The sequence below is a fragment of the Saimiri boliviensis genome, chromosome 12, assembly GCF_048565385.1.
Source record: "Saimiri boliviensis isolate mSaiBol1 chromosome 12, mSaiBol1.pri, whole genome shotgun sequence".
In the NCBI taxonomy this organism is placed as follows: Eukaryota; Metazoa; Chordata; class Mammalia; order Primates; family Cebidae; genus Saimiri; species Saimiri boliviensis.
This window is the reverse complement of record NC_133460.1, coordinates 54,042,870-54,060,869: the sequence shown is the minus strand read 5'-3', so window position 1 is coordinate 54,060,869 and position 18,000 is coordinate 54,042,870. Positions and strand designations below refer to the sequence as shown.

At 41.3% G+C, this 18,000-nt stretch overlaps 1 protein-coding gene across 10 annotated transcripts in view; it reads right to left on the bottom strand.

The window, feature by feature from the left end:
* The window catches only part of KAT6B (lysine acetyltransferase 6B), a 211,371-nt gene that overhangs the window by 173,362 nt on the left and 20,009 nt on the right, over positions 1-18,000 (bottom strand). The window lies entirely within an intron of this gene.

Below are 18,000 nucleotides of genomic sequence, written 5' to 3'. Positions count from 1 at the left end.
GAAAACTTGGGATTTGAACCTAAGCATTCTGGCTCCAGAGTCACTTCCCCACAAGACTCCAAAATCTCTTTTAGCAGGAAGCAGAGCCCTGACCAATTAACATCTCTAGATTGCTTCCTCAACCCCCTAAGTAGATCCTACTTGTTCACCTATTAAAGAAGAAAGCCTCCGACAGTGATTCCCAACCTTCTGCTATCTGCTGGCATCACAGGAAAACTTCAGAAAGTCCTAATGCCTGGCTTCCACTCCAACATTTTTATTTAAGCAGCATGGAGGTATGATCTGTGCATCTAATTTTTAAAAGTTCCTCCACGCCGGGAGCGGTGGCTCACGCCTGTAGTCCCAGCACTTTGAGGCTGAGGCAGGTGGATCATGAGGTCAGGATTTTGAGACCATCCTGGCCAACATGGTAAAATGCAGTCTCTACTAAAACATAAAAAAATTGGCTGGGCACAGTGGCGGGTGACTGTAATCCCAGCTACGCCAGAGGCTGAGGCAGGAGAATCGCTTGAACCCGGGAGGCGGAGGTTGCAATGAGCCGAAATCGGCCCCTTGTACTCTAGCCTGGGCGAAAGAGCAAGACTCCATCTCCAAAATAAATAATAAAAATAAAAGCTCCTCCAGTAATTCTAATGTGCAGCAAAGTTTGGGAACTACTGGCCGAGGTCAAATGGCCTGCTGAAGGAGAGGAGGGGCAAGAAGCTCCAGAAAAGTACTCCTTTTGCATGTAATTTCAGGGGTCCACAAACCCCAGAAAAAGGGCTCCTTGAGCGTTAGCTTTAAAATCTTGAACCTGGTGATCTCAAAGATCTCTTGCAACTCTAAGGTTTTATACTACATTTAAAGAATTATACAAATGTTACTAAATCAATACATAATAGAGACAAGAGGTGAATCTGATGATTTTTGGTTTTCTATTCTGAAGCAAACTCCAAGTTTAATGAATCAATGAGGTTTCCCTTGGGATGTGTATTTAGAAGATATGAGGAAAGGAATCAGCAGTATAACCTTACATCAGCACTATCCAAACTGTTTAACCAAATGCAAAGATTTCTAGACAAGTGAATGGCCGCTGTGAAGAGAAAGGGAGAGGAGAGAGGCCCATCGCTGAATCATCTTGGGTTAAGCAAGGTAAATTTCAGAACTACTCAGGCGCTGTAATCTCAGAATATTATTGGCACCATTAATATCTTCCTTCTTCCTCTGAACATCATTTGGGAAAAGCTACTTTAATGATATCATACTATAAATTTTAACAATCTTCTCAGTGACTCCTATTATAAACACTAAAAAGGCACTTAAAGGCTCATGTTTATAATAATCTAATATGAAACTATTTTCAATACTGTCTCATTAAAAGATGTTTTCTTTATCAGGAAAATGAGGGGCAACGTAGTATAATGGTTACGTGTACAGATCAAGGAGCTTGGATGCCTGGGTTTGAATCCTGGCTCTACCACACCATAGCTAGGTAACCTCGGGCAAGTCTTTCACCTCACATGCCTCAGCTTCTTCCTTTGTAAATGAAGAATGAATAGTCCTACCTTACAGACAAGTTATATATAAAGCACTTGAAGTAGTGCCTGCCTCATAGTAAAGCATTTTATAAATGCTGGTTGTTATTATTCATTCTCAAAAGAAAACGTCAATTGCTCTAAAAGTGAAAATCACTGTACTGGTTACTTCAAAAGGAGTAACAGCTGTATGTCTTAGCATGTTTCAATGGATTTTTTTTTTTTTTTAACTTTGAGGCAGAGTCTTGCTCTGTCACCCAGGCTAGAGTGCATTGGCGCGATCTCGGCTCACTGCACCTTCGACCTCTGGCATTCAAGCAATTCTCCTGCCTCAGCCTCATGAAAATAGTTGGGATTACAGGTATACACCGCCACACCCGGGTAGTGTGGTAACTTTTGTCTTTTCAGTAGAGATGGGGCTTTGCAATGTTACTCAGGCTGGTCTCGAAATCCTGGCCTCAAGTGATGCTCCTGCCTCAGCCTCCCAAAGTGCTGGGATTACAGGCGTGAGCCATCATGCCTAGCCTCAACTGATATTTTAATTACCACTTAAATATGTGGTAACTTTCAAATTATATGCCTAATACAGTATTTTATATATTATAAGAACTCACTAGGTATGTGCTGATTTCATCTGAAGAAATGAGAGGCAGAAGGTGATAAACTGACTACACTACCCTCTGCCTATGCACCAGGATTAAAACATCAGCTCCAACACTTCCTGTGCACTCTTGGGCAAGTCACCTGTTTCTTCATCTGTAAAATTCAGTTAATAACAGTACTTATATCTGGAAGTTCATGCAAAATTATTCCATATATATTAAACACTTAGAGCATTACCTGGTATACAATAAGCACTGTTTAATATTAGTATCTTCTTGCATGTTTTCTGTACAGCCTTCAAATCTAATATTAACTGCTTATAATGCACACTTCACAAGGCACAAACACACATTTTAAATGTGTTTGTTTGCTTTTGCTGTGTCACATAATAAATGGGGAACCTAAATAGTCAGAAACACAAATCATGAATTTCAGGAGAGAGAAGGCACTTTCCACAAGACACACGTCAAAATAAAAAACAACCTAAAAAGTGGTGTTCTCAATGCTGGCTCTTTATTTAATTCTGCTATAAAAATTTTAGAAGCCAGAAAAATACATACAATTTATACCTGAACGGTGTTCTCCAAACTGCCTGCAGGCTTGTGTTCATATACTAGCAAGACTTACTGCTAACCAACATGTCATACTAAATTAAAATCAAGATATTACACAATTTTCGCACAAAGCGGTGATTTTATAAGTTGGTATACATGTTCCGTGAGGATGTAATTGTTGGCATCTTGTTATATTTCTGTAGCTGGTAGAAAATGAGATAAGTTAGAAGGTTTAGAGGGTCAGAGCTCATCAGATGAAAAAATCATCTTTTTTATCAGTTCCAGAAAACACATTTATTAAGCTAACTATACAGTTATTCTTTAACAATTGGAACAGTCAGAATTTCCAAAACATTCCAACTAACTGTAGCTACTGCAAAAGACTCTGCCGGGCACATGGTCTCACATCTGTTATCCCAGCACTTTGTGGGGGCCAAGAAGGGTGGACCGTTGAGGCCAGGAGTTCAAGACCAGCCTGGTCAACACGGCAAAACCTCATCTCTACTAAAAAAATAAAAAATTAGCTGGGTGTGGTGGCGGGCACCTGTAATTTCAGTACTCAAGAGGCTGAGGCATGAGAATTGCTTGAACCTGGAAGGTGGAGGCTGCAGTGAGCCAAGATTGCATCACTGCACTCCAACCTGGGCAACAGAGCAAGACTTTGTCTAAATAAATAAAATTCTTCAGAGGTTACTTAGTCTTTAAAATATCATCAAAGAGGTAGGGCACAGTGGCTCACGCCTGTAATCCCAGCACTTTGGGAGGCCAAGGTGGGCAGATCACAAGGTCAGGAGTTCCAGACCATTCTGGTCAACATGGTGAAACCCCATCTCAGCTAAAAAGCAAAAATTAGCTAGGAATGGTAGCTCACACCTGTAGTCCCAGCTACTCAGGAGGCTGAGGCAAGAGAATTGCTTGAACCCAGGAGGCAGAGATTGCGGTGAGCTGATATTGTGCCACTGCAGCACTTCCGGGCAACAGAGCAAGACCCTGTCTCAGAAATAAAAATAAAAATTCACACATCTAAACTTCTATTGTTAAAAACTCCGAAGCTATCTATTAGTGCCAAATCCATTCTTCAGTTCTTCAATTTGTGAGTAAAGGAACATGAAGTGGAGGGAACAGGTAGCCCCCATTCCTGCCTTCCTGGAAATGACTCAGGATGTACCATGAGACTCGAAACTCAGGCCTCTTGACCCCCAGCCTTCAGCTAGCATTACTCTCATAAATTGTAATTCATTCCTTTCTGGGTTTTTTCCCTTTTTTTTTTTTTTTTTTTCTAATTAAGAAGAATCCTGCTCAGTCACCCAGGCTGGAGTACAGTGCCGCAGTCATAGCTCACTGCAGCTTCAAACTCCTGGACTCAAGAAATCCTCTCACTTCAGCCTACTAACAAGTAGTTAGGACTACAGTTGTGTGCCACCACACTTGGCTAATTTTTTAAAATTTTTTTCTAAAGATGGGATCTCACTATGTTGTTTGGGCTGATCTCAAACTCCTGGCCTCAAGTGATCCACCTGTGTTGGCCTCCCAAAGCACTGGGATTATAGATGTGAGCCACTTGCACCTGGCCCTCATTCCTTTCTAACCAGACTTGACCATGGTCCACCATACCCCAAAAACCTTCAAGGATTTGCAAACCCCCAATGCAAAATTTGATTTAGGTGACAATATTAAACCCTGTGTGGCAGACAAAATAAAGGGCCCCAAAAAATGTCTACTTCCTTTTTTTTTTTTTGAGATGGAGTTTGACTCTTACTGCCCAGGCTGGAATGCAATGGCGCGATCTCAGCTCACCACAACCTCCACCTCCCAAGTTCAAGCGATTCTCCTGCTCAGCGTCCCAAGTAGCCGGGATTACAGGCATGTACTACCACGCCCAGCTAATTTTTTGTATTTTTAGTAGAGATGGGGTTTCTCCATGTTGGTCAGGCTTGTGTCAAACTCCCCAACTCAAGTGATCCGCCCACCTTGGCCTCCCAAAGTGCTGGGATTACAGGCACGAGCCACCACGTCTGGCCAAAATGTTTACTTCCTAATGTCCAGAACCTTAGATGGTAAAATAAACCTGCAGATATGATAAAGTTAAGGACTGTGAGATAAGGGCATTATCTGGATTATCCAAGTGGGCTCAATCTAATAATATGCATCCTTTAAAAGCCAAGAAGCTGTCCAGGCTGTGGTAAGAGGGAAAAGTGACTATAGAAGAATGGTCAGAGATGCAACATTGCTGGCTTTGAAGATGGAGGAAGGGACCATGAGTCAAGGAATATAGGCAGCCTCTAGAAGCTCAAAAAAGCAAGGAAACAGATTCTCTCTTAGACCCTCCAGAAAATAACATTATTTTGCCTTCACCTTGATTTTAACCTAAGAGACCCAGGTTGGACTTCTGACCTACTGAACTGTAAGACAATAAATTTGTGTTGTGTTAAACCACTAAGTTGCTGTAATTTGTTACCGCAGCAATAGAAAACTAATATAGACTGGGTGAAAGGTTACTCACATGGTTTCAAAGTATCACTGCACAGATTACTTGTTAATTACAAAAGGGAAAAGGTGCCTTTATAAACAAAGATCTAGCAGGCAACCTTAACCAACTGATAAAATAAGCACCACCAGTAATGAGACAACCTGAAATTATTTATCTCCTGGTATCTCCCAAGAAGAAATACACAACATTCTCCCAGGCAGTATGTTTTCTTTTTTTCCTTTTTGAGACGGAGTCTCACTCTGTCGCTCAGGCTGGAGAGCAGTGGTATGACCTTGGCTCACTGCAACCTCCACCTCCCAGATTCAAACGATCCTTCCACCTCAGCCTCCCAAGTAGCTGGGACTACAGGCATGTGCCACCACACCCCCTGATTTTTTTCTATTTTTTGTAGAGACAGGGTTTTACCATGTTGCCCTGGCTGGTCTCAAACTCCAGAGCTCAAGTAATCCACCCATCTTAGCTTCCCAAAGTGCTGGATTATAGGTGTGAGCCACCACTTCCAGCCGCCTACACATTATTCTTGTCAAAAACGTTTACTCTGAATCTAATCATGTAGACACAGTCAGACAAATACTAATTGTGGGACATCCTACAAAACAGCTACCCTAGACTCTTCAAAAACGTCAACGTTTTCAGAAGCAAAAAGGAGGGAAAACTGTTCTCTATGAAAGGAGACATGACAGCCAAATCCAATACATGATCCTTGGTTGGATCCTGGATCAAAAGTCAAAGGTTGGTCAGGCACAGTGGCTCATGCCTTTAATCCCAGCACTTTGGGAGGCCAAGGCACGTGGATCACCTGAGGTCATGAGTTAAGACCAGCCTGGCCAACATGGAGAAACCCATCTCTACTAAAAAATACAAACAAGTTAGCTGGGCATGGTGGCACCAACCTGTAGTCCCAGCTACTCAGGAGGCTGAGGCAGGAGAATCACTTGAACCTCGGAGGTGAAGGCTGCAGCGGGCAGAGATCACACCACTGCCCTCCAGCCTGGGGAACAAACAGAGTGAGACTCTGTCTCAAAAAAAGTCAGAAGTTAAAAGATTTTGGGGACATTTGGGGAAATAATGGACTATCAGTTAACACTCATTCCACTGCTGAATTTTTTGCATAGTAGTGTCGTAGTAGGCCAGGCGTGGTGGCTCACGCCTGTAATGCTAGCACTTTCGGAAGCCGACGTGGGTTGATCATGAGGTCAGGAGTTCAAGACAAGCCTGGCCTACATAGTGAAATCCCATCTCCACTAAAAATACAAAAATTGGCCTGTGTGGTAGTGTGTGCCTATAGTCCCAGCTAATCGGAAGGCTGAGGCGGGAGAATCGCTTGAGGTTGCAGTGAGCTAAATTCACACCACTACACTCCAACATGGGCAACAGCAAGACTCCATCTCAAAAAAAAAAAAAAGTATTGTGGTATATAGGAGAACATTTTTGATATATTATTAAGTATTCGTGGGTGAAATATAATATTTGCCATTTATTTTCCAACAGTTCAGCCAAAAATTATGAATATGTAAATATACTGCATATATATCTATATATATGTACACCCATGTGTAAAAACATATACACACAGGAAGAGAAATAATGTGGCAAAATGTTAAAATTGGTGAATCTATGTGAAAGAAATAGAGTGTTTACTATTCTTTCAATATTTCTGAAATACTATAATTTTATAAATTATAAAGGATAAGAGAGAAATACCTTCCTAGTGTCCTCCATGCCTACCTTTCCCAGGTCTGCTCATACACTGCCAGGAGTCCACCTAGAACAGCTGATGCTCTTCAAAGAGCCAATACTATTTTGCCAGCAGATCCTGTTTTCTGCTGCTTTACTCATAACAGAAGGCTCAATAGCTAAAGCTGGGTTTTACTATAAGACAGAAGTATCTACAGGCCGGGCACAGTGGCTCACAACTGTAATCCCAGCACTTTGGGAGGTCAGGAGTTCGAGACCAACCTGGCCAACATGGTGAAATCCTGTCTCTACTAAAGATACAAAAATAAGCCAGGTGTGGTGGTGTGCAGCTGTTATCCTGGCTACCTGGGAGGCTGAGGCAGGAAAACTGCTTGAACCCAGGAGGCAGAGGTTGCAGTGAGCCAAAATCACACCACTTCACATCAGCCTAGGCAACAGGGTGAGGCTCTGTCTCAGAAAAAGGAAAAAAGAAGTATCTACAATACTAATTTTAGAAACAAGTTGGTCAAATATCAAAAGGGAGTCATCTTTTAATGGCCTTATTGCTAGATTTTAGTACATTCTTTTCTCTTCTTACTATTGTTTCTCTTTCCCAATATAATACGACGATCTGTTTCTTAAACCTCACCATACCCATGTATGATTGGAGAGGGTGGCAAGCACTACGGAGAAACTCTGGACAAAAAGTACAGCTGGTCACATCAGAAACTACTACAGAAATAATCAAGCTCTGCCTCTGGCTCTCGGCCCATATCACTCTGAACACCCCAGGCAGCCCAGACCAAGGCTCACCTCCTTCCTGCAGGCCTCACTGCTCTCCATATGGCAGCTCACTGACATCAAAGAAGACGGAAGAAATTATCTAAATTCACCAGGCTAGTTCCACTCCTTCCCTTTAACTGTGGAAGAGCCACTGATATCTCAATTACCTCTCCTGCAATAGTACCTTTTTCCCTGCGTGCTGAGATTTTATAATGCTAAAAAGGGGAGTGAGGAGTATATACTGGACTAACAGACGGAAGATTAACAACAAAAGACCTCCCTGACGGTGGAAACAAAAGCTAAAATGTTTGTATACCCATAATAATCATACTGAAGAAGAAAAATTGCACTTGTAAGTAAAATTAAGTTGCTCTTCTATAACGCCTCTCTAGCTACAGACAGGAAAAGGCCCAGCATGGTTTCTATGTATGCCTATGCTGTTTCTAATAGAAAGGACAAAATCAAGCCAAAACAAACATCTGTTAACCAGTTAAGTTTGTTAATGAAACCAAATTGCAGCTGGTTTATCAAAGATCAAAAGTGAGGCAAATTAGAGAAAGGATGTATGAACGAAGCCGGTTTCTAAAAAATGGTGGCTAAAGAATTCTAAACCCACTTGTCAAATTAACACAAATCCTTCCTGGATTTTGCTTAGATCACTGATTAGTATTTATTTTGTATCTTTGCAGAGATCAGCATTATAGTTTAAATCTAGTATCATTCATTCTAAAACTTTGTCTCTATTGCTCATTTTGCAGATCTCTCAAAATATCACCTTCCATAAAACAAAACCAGAAAAAAAAATGTACACTCTACATAACATTACGCTAATTAAAAGATTCACTTATATAAGGAAAAAGAAATATGTAGTTTGCAACTCTTGGAGACTTCTCTGGTAAAGTGGTTCTGCCCCAAACAGAGGCATATGTACATTTAACATTTCACAACATGTACTGCCACAACTCCTTCTCTTATATATACAACTTCCCATCACCACCTGAAGACCTAGAGAGATAAGCACACCCACTCACAAAAACATACTTCCCTCATGGCCTTGCTAACTCAAAATGTCACAAGCAAATTACATGGCTAATGCATTTGCTAACTTTAATTTGGTGAGCTAATTGATGTTTATGTACTCAGGAACATTAATAGATTGGAGAGATGAAAGTACCTGAGAAGATTCAGGTTCACATTTTAAATGCCAGTGTGACTAGAGAACAGTTTCACCTAATCTACTATAGTTTAATGTGCAGGGCCAAGAAAAGGAAGTTTATAAACAAAAAAAAAGTCAAGAATTTTATAATTAAAACGCATTACTACTGTCACGATGAAACAAACAATGGGCCAGGCGCGGTGGCTCACGCCTGTAATCCCAGCACTTTGGGATGCCAAGGCAGGCAGATCACAAGGTCAGGAGTTTGAGACCAGCCTGGCCAATATGGTGAAATCCCATGTCTACTAAAAATACCAAAAAAATTAGCCAGGCATGGTGGCTCATGCCTGTTACCCCAGCCACTCAGGAGGCTGAGGCAGGAGAATTGCTTGAACCTGGGTGGCGGAGGTTGCAGTGAGCCGAGATGGCACCACTGCACTCCAGCCCGGGCAACAAAGCAAGAAACAAAACTGTCTCAAAAAAAAAAAGGCATTTCTTATATATTAAAAATAACAGGCCGGACACAGTGGTTCACACCTATAACCCCAGTACTTCGGAAGGCCAAGATGTGTGGACTGCTTGAGCTCAGGAGTTCAAGACCTGGGCAACACGGCAAAACCCCACCTCTACAAAAAATACAAAAATTAGCTGGGTGTAGTGGTGTATATCTGTAGTCCCAGCTACTTGGGGGTCTGAGGGGGGAGGATTGATCACTTGAGCCCAGGGAGGTTGAGGCTGCAATAAGCCATGATTACACCACTGCATTCCAGCCTGGGCACAGAGTAAGACTGTCTCAAAAAAAAAAAAAAAAAAAAAAAATTAGCCAGACACGGTAGTGTATACCTGTAGGTAGTCCCAATTACTCAGGAGGCTGAAGTGGGAGGATCAAAGATCACTTGAGCCCAGAAGGTCAAGGCTGCAGTGAGCCATGATCAAACCGCTGTACTCTAACCTGGGCAACATAGTGAGACCCTGTCTCAGAAAAAAAAATAATAATAATAACATACAAAGATAAAACATATAAAAAGAATATAGACCTTCATTTTTGAGAAACATTAAAATGTACCGTTTGTTTAAAAATGTTTGAAGAGAAAGGATGAATAAAATCTTTGTCATTTAAGACAAAATCAAAATAAATCAGCAAATACTTAACTGTTAAATAACTTGGAAGCTATAGAATATAGATTTTCTTAGCATTGAAAGTATCACAGATATAGCTGGGAATACAAGAGTAACTCCTGAAAGCTGCTAATCATTCAGGACAGGATCATGTGTTGCAGTAAAGTATCACAAGTATCAAACATATCCAAGATCCAAAGAGTTAAAAGACTGTTTAACATTCATTTGAACAATCAAAAATCCTTTTGACATAATGTTTCTACTTTACCTGAAGCCCATTTCATTAGAAGTCTAGACAAGTCCCATCTTGATAAAAGCTCAAAAGTGGAACACACTGTCATGCCTCAGAGTACAATAGAAAGACTCATTCATTCTTCATTTTATCTTTCCCTTGACCCAACTAACTAGTTTGAGACAATCCGTGTGCTCTCTCTACAATGTCTCAACAACTGGTACTACCTGCTCACAAAAGCAGTCCTCAGACACTGCTATTCTGAAGAACTTCTGAAGCTTAATTATAAGAAGAACATGAACTGCTTTTTATTTCCTTCCATGACCCTGGAACAGTAAGTATTTGATCCACCTAGTCTTTCACATTACAATAGGTTTCTGTCTGACTTTAGTGATTCCAAAACTGACTTTATCCATATCAATTCCAAAATGCAGGTTATTCTGAAGAATATATTTTACTGTATATAGAGATTTATTCGATTTTCAGTTAAATATACATAATCAAGCACTCTTTGAGAAAGATGACATCTGCAACACAAAGGACACCAATTCAAAGGAAAACTAAGAAGGTCAACAGAGAGGACATTCGGGCTCTATAATTATAAGATAAAAAATATACACATTTCTGCCAAGAAAGATCCAGAGTCGCCTGAGACTATGAACAATTCCCCTAGGGCTGAGAGACTTCTGGAAGCCTGCCACATCAAAGAACAATATGAACTAACGAATGGTCCTTCGTAAAGTACAGGCTATTGGAAAAGTCCCAGAACAGATGAGGAGGGTCTACTCTAGGGCAGGGATAAGGGGACTGGATAGGAAGAACAGAACAGAGAAAACAGAAGAAAGGAAAATCTAAAAATAAAGTTATCTAATTCATGGCATCTACACAACACAAGAAACTGCTGTAGGATATAAATTTATCTTCTATTTACAGAAATATTTCATAACATTGCCAAAAACCCTAACAAAGTATCTCTTTAAAAGGGGCAGGAGAAATAGAATGAAAAACTGAACAAGCCAAGACCACACATGACAAGTGTCCTACATTTGTCTTTCGACCCCATTTCTGATCATCTGAACTCCTTTTAAAAATCATTTTATTTTTCTTCTTATTGACAGTAATGATATTGATAGTATCACTGTTTTTGTAATTACTTTTGAAGGTTTTTGGAATATTCTAATACAATTATTTCTCCAAGAGAAAAACATCCAAAGCCTACTTGATACTGAAAGTGTCCCACCTTCCAACAATGATGCCAATGTTGGAATGAGAATTCCCACATTATGTACTACACTGGAAACAGACCAAGATTTGACATTTAATAAATTTTATGAAGACATTGTCACTAAAGTGAAATACCAAAAACTATTTTAAAATGGAACTAAACTGATTTTATAAAAATGCTAAAGCTCAAACTTTCAAATGGAATCTTAACGCTACAAAGTGCACAGTGATAACAGGAGTCTCTCTTAGAATATATGACTTTCCGGCCAGCCCGGATACGGTGGCTCACACCTGTAACACCAGCACTTTGGGAGGCGGAGGTGGGCGGATCACCTGAGGTCGGGAGTTCAAGACCAGCCTATCCAACATGGAGAAACCCGATCTCTACTAAAAATACAAAATTAGCCAGGTGTGGTGGCTCATGCCTGTAATCCCAGCTACTCGGGAGGCTGAGGCAGGAAAATCGCTTGAACCTGGGAGGCGGAGATCGTGCCATTGCACTCCAGCATGGGCAGCAAGAACAAACCTCTGTCTCGGAAAAAAGAAAAAAAAAAAAAGAATATTTGACTTTCCAAAGTCCTCATAATCTGACCTAATTGAGCTTTACTACTTTTAATGAGAAACACTAATACTATCCTTTAGGAGCTCCCTCACCAAGTCAAAGATAAAGTTTTATCTTCTGTGGTTTAATTCATTTCCATATCACCTCACCGAAGAGAGCTTTCTTAAATAAATACAAAGAATTTATGCTAAGGAGCCAGTGTGGTAATACCCAATTTGAATTCTAGACTATCAGAAGATGTGCAATTACATTTCAGAAGGAAGGAGCCCTTCTATTTTAACTTGCATTGTATTCCTCCTAGCAGTCATGCATTGGAATGATGATGATGTTAAATCTAATTAGACACAGACTTACTACTTTCTCTACTGCTTTTCCATATTGCTAATATTATAAATAGTATCTACTTTAAAAACTGTAATAAGCTTACTGCAACTGCCAAATTTAAAATGCTGGATGGAAATCTATTTGTTTGGGCAAAACTGCTTCTAATCATTTGAAGAACTGAAGAGATACTTTTACCGTTAATAAAAAGCCACCACGGCTGACCAGTGTTACTGCCCCATGGTAAAGAGCTCTGGAGTCAGACTGTCTCGTCGGAATCTTGGCTTCACCACTCACTAGCTCTATCAGTGACCTTGGGCAAATCACTTAAGCTTTCAGCCTCATTTTTTCATCTGTAAAATAAGGGTAATAATCTACCTCCCTTGCAGTTATTGTGATGAGTCAAAAAGATAATAAATGTAAAGTACTTGGAATAGCACCAGCATTTAACAGCTACAAAATGTTAGTTATTATTTTTACTATTTTTATTTGGTTTTACATTTAATGTAACTGCTCAAAAAAGTAACCAGAATAACAGTTTCTTTAAAAGTCATGGCTGGGTGCGGTGGCTCACGTCTGTAATCCCAGCACTTTGGGAGGCTGAGGTAGGTGGGGATCACTTGAGGTCACGAGTTTGAGACTAGCCTGGCCAACATGGCGAAACCTCGTCTCTACTAAAAATACAAAAATTAACTGGGCATGGTGGTACACGCCTGCAATCCCAGCTACGTGGGAGGTTGAGGTGGGAGAATCACTTGAACCAGGAGGCAGAGGTTGCAGTGAGCCAAGATCGCACCACTGCACTCCAGCCTGGGCAACAAAGCGAGATTCTATCTCAAAAAAACAAGTCATTAGTTAGTCCAGGCTTGTGGTATGGTAGCTCACGTCTGTAATCTCAGCACTGTGGGAGGCTAAAGCAGGCAGATCACTTGAGGCCAGGAGTTCGAGACCTCGCCTGGACAACATTAATGAAACCCCATCTCTACTAAAAATAAAAAATTAGCCAGGTGGGGTGGCACATACCTGTAATCCCAGCTACTCTGAAGTCTGAGGCACAAGAATTGTTTGAACCTGGGAGGCTGAGACTGCAGTGAGCCAAGATCATGCTACTGCACCCCAGCCTGGGGGACAGAGAGACACTCTGTCTCAAAAAGAAAAAAGGCATTAGTTGACTAAATTGTAATAGAGATCACTCCATTTTGGAACTGTTTTCATTTATATCACAAATTTCCTCCCACAATGCAATGCAAACTATGACTTCTAGAGCACATCAAGAACAATGGGCCCAGCGCCGTGGCTCACGCCTGTAATCCCAGCACCTTGGGAGGTAGAGAAGGGCAGATTACAAGGTCAGGAGATAGAGACCATCCTGGCTAACACAGTGAAATACTGTCCCTACTAAAAATACAAAAAATTAGCCAGGCATGGTAGCTGGTGTCTGTAGTCCCAGCTAGTCAAGAGCCTGAGGCAGGAGAATCACTTGAACCCAGGAGGCGGAGGTTGCAGTGAGCCATAATCCCACCACTGCACTCGAGTCCGGGTGATAAGAGAAAGAAACTACATCTCAAAAAGAAAAAAAGAAAAAGAAAAAGAGAAAAACGTGAATACACACATGACTTTACATTCTATTTCAGAGATTTGTGGGACACCTACCCAAACTCATTTGTGGATCCCAGGCTAAGAATTTCTATTATATTTACTTAGTGAGTTTACATGATTTTAAACAATTTACCACTTTTAATCTCAAAGGGTAATATATTATTATGTGATTTTATCATATTTTCTAAGAAAAATGCATTTTTTTTTTTTTTGAGACAGAGTTTCACTCTATCCCCAGGCAGAAGTGCAGTGGTGCAATCTCAGCTAACTGCAACCTCTGCCTTTGGGGTTCAAGCGATTCTCCTGCCTCAGCCTCCCAAGTAGTTGGGACTACAGGCAGGTGCCACCACACCTGGCTAATATTTTATATTTTTAGTAGAGACGGGGTTTCACCATGTTGACCAGGATGCTCTCAATCTCCTGACCTTGTGATTCACCTGCCTCGGCCTCCCAAAGTGCTGGGATTACCGGCGTGAACCGCTGCACCCAGCCAAAAATGCTATTAAAGAATACAAACATGTTCCCAAATTTGTTTGAACTGATTTTTATTTATTTTCATTTTTTAAGAATCAAATGATAATAGAATTAGTCTCCAAATTTCAACAAGTAAAAATTCTAGAAAACATTTCTCAGCTTTACTCATTATAGCATGATGCTAACTAGACAATTTAAAGATCAGCATCATAAAAAGAGCAGTAATAATTGCCTACTAAGCAATAAATTACTCTGCTCTCAATCTTAGACGCTTTCAGACATGAATTTTCCTTTAGACTAAAAATACTTCTGTACAGATGCTGCCTGAAAAACTTATGATAAGGTTAGCAAGAAATGATAAGTAAGGTTAAAGCAAAGGATCAGAAGGGACTGTGGAAAATTTGTACTGACTCCTCTATCACAAGTAAAATTATCCCTGAATCACAAAATTATTGAAACATACTATTAAATTGCCTAAAGTTGCTTGAATTAGTCCATGTACCTAACCATTATAAAACCTTAACATACCTTAAGGTAGTATGCATATTTTAAAAAGCAGAGATATCCAAATCCATCAAGAAATGGCTCTACAGTCCCTTAAGGAATCTCTTTGTAGTATAAGCTTTTATAAAAGATATTTAATTAAGGCTGGGTGCAGTGGCTCACGCCTGTAATCCCAGCACTTTGGGAGGCTGAGGCGGGTGGATCACGAGGTCAGAAAATCAAGACCATCCTGGCCAACATGGTGAAACCCTGTCTCTATTAAAATACAAAAAATTAGCCAGGTGTGGTGGCACATGCCTGTAGTCCCAGCTACTAGGGAGGCTGAGTCAGGAGAATCACTTGAACCTGGGAGGTGGAGGTTGCAGTGAGCCGAGATCACACCACTGCACTCCAGCCTGGCAACAGAGCGAGACTCTGTACCCCCCCACCAAAAAAATTGTTTTAATTTAAAACAGAGGTGCCTGATTTGGCTATGTCAGACACATGAATTAGGATTTAAGTCACTTTTTGTATTTTCTTTTAACAAATGTTATTAAGAAGAAAATTTCATAAGTTTACTTCTCTCTTTATGGCCACATTGTCTCACAGAGAACTAAAGATTGGTTACACAAACACAACCACCACCTAAGGATCAAATAAATCCTTTTGATCCAGAAGACTAATGAAACAAAAATACAGTTAAGAAATAAGTGTTGGCCAGGCACAGTGGCTCATGGCTGTAATCCCAGCATCTTGGGAGGCCAAGGTGGGAGGATGTCTTCAGCCCAGGAGTTGGAGACCAGCCTGGGCAACACAGTGAAACCTCATCTTTACAAAAAGTACAAAAATTACCCAGGCATGGTGGTATACACCTATAGTCTCAGCTACTTGGGAGGCTGAGGTGAGAGGATCACTTGAACCCAGGAGGCGGAGGTTGCAGTGAGCCGAGGTGGTGCCACTGCACTCCAGCCTTTCAGATCAGCCCACAGGCAAACTACCTGTTCTTATCCAATTTGTAGGACCAAGTAGTTTGCCTTTCCATGGGCTGATTTGAAGCTCAAATGCTTTAGCTGGGCCTCTACCAGCTAAAGCATTGAGGAAAACAGGTTCCATTTCAAGAGTTCATGGTATCCAAAGAAGAGGAGCATAGCTTTTCCTAACACATGTGTTTCAATTGTTTCTAAACTGTACTTAGCCCAGGCGACATGGCAAAACCCCAGCTCTACAAAAAATTTTTAAAATTAGCTGGGCATGGTGGCGTACACATATAGTCCCAGTTACTTGGGAGGACCACTTGATACCAAAAGGTCAAGGCTGCAGTAAGCCATAAGATAAAACCGCCTTTTATTTCTTCCTTTCTTTATCTTTGAGACAGGATCTTGCTCGTCACCCAGGCCGGAGTACAATCAAGGCTCACTGAAGCCTCTACCTCCCATGCTCAAATGATCCTCCCACCTCAGCCTCCTGAGTAGCTGGAAGTAAAGATGTACATCACCAAACCCGGCTAATTTTTTGTAGAGATGGAGGTCTCACTATGTTGCCTAGGCTAGTCTTGAACTCCTGGGCTCAAGCAATCCTCCCACCCTGGCCTCCCAAGGTGCTGGGATTACACGCAGGAGCCACCCCACCCAGCCAAAACCACGTTTTCTTATCAACGATTAATGTTTTATAACATGTATTAATAAAATTAACTGATATCAGTGTATTTGCTTACCCAAAAGACAGAGAACAAACCCCAAAACTGGACAGGATATAACTTTCTGCTGCTCTACTTTGTTTTTAGTTTGGGAATTAAATACAGCAGCTTTGAAAAAAAAACAAAGAAAAATCCTACTCAACCAAAGACTTAAAGTGGTAGCAGTAATGTAAAGGGAATTCTGTCATATATTTGTAAATACTATAGAAATAACATAAGGCCCAAGAAATCAGAGTATTTTAAAAAGATACTGTATGAGACAAAATAAACATTCACCTACAACACAGAGAAGTGGACAATAAAAAATGACTTTAAATTGAAATGAGGGATTTAGGTAACATATTAAAATAACTTTTAAATGCACAGATTATCACCATTAAAATAAGAAGTCTGGAGGCTGGGAGTGGTGGCTCATGACTGTAATCCAGTGCTTTGGGAGGCTGAGGCAGATGGATCACAAGGTCAAGAGATCGAGACCCTCTAGGCCAACATGGTGAAACCCTGTCTCTACTAAAAATACAAAAATTAAGCCGGGCGCGGTGGCTCAAGCCTGTAATCCCAGCACTTTGGGAGGCCGAGGCGGGTGGATCACGAGGTCGAGAGATGGAGACCATCCTGGTCAACATGGTGAAAACCCATCTCTACTAAAAATACAAAAAATTAGCTGGGCATCGTGGCATGTGGCTGTAATCCCAGCTACTCAGGTGGCTGAGGCAGGAGAATTGCCTGAACCCAGGAGGCGGAGGTTGCGGTGAGCCGAGATCGCGCCATTGCACTCCAGCCTGGGTAACAAGAGCAAAACTCCGTCTCAAAAAAAAAAAAAAACAAAACAAAACAAAACAAAAACAATTAGCTGGGCATGGTGGCGCATGCCTGTAGTCTCAGCTACTCGGAAGGCCAAGGCAGGAGAATCGCTTGAACCTGGAGACAGAGGTTGCAATGAGCCAAGAGCATGCCACTGCACTCCAGCCTGGTGACAGAGTAAGAGTCTGTCTCGAAAAAAAAAAAAAAGAAGAAGAAGAAGTCTGGCCAGTCCTGGTAGCTCACACCTGTAATTCCACCACTTTGGGAGGCCAAGGCAGGCAGATCGGTTGAGGTCAGGAGTTCCAGGCCAGCCTGGCCAAGATGGTGAAACCCCGTCTCTACTAAAAAGCAGAAATTAGCCAGACGTGGTGGTGGGCACCTATAATTCCAGCTACTTGTGTAGCAGGAGAATCACTTGAAGCTGGAAGGTAGAGATTGCAGTGAGCCAAGATCACGCCATTGTGCTCCAACCTGGGCAACAGAGCGAGACTCTGTCTCAAAAAAAAGAAGGTAAAAAGTCTGTTGTAGGGCCGGGCACGGTGGCTCAAGCCTGTAATCCCAGCACTTTGGGAGGCCGAGGCGGGTGGATCACGAGGTCGAGAGATCAAGACCATCCTGGTCAACATGGTGAAACACATGTTACTAAACACATGCTACTAAAAACACAAAAAAGTAGCTGGGCATGGTGGCGCTTGCCTGTAATCCCAG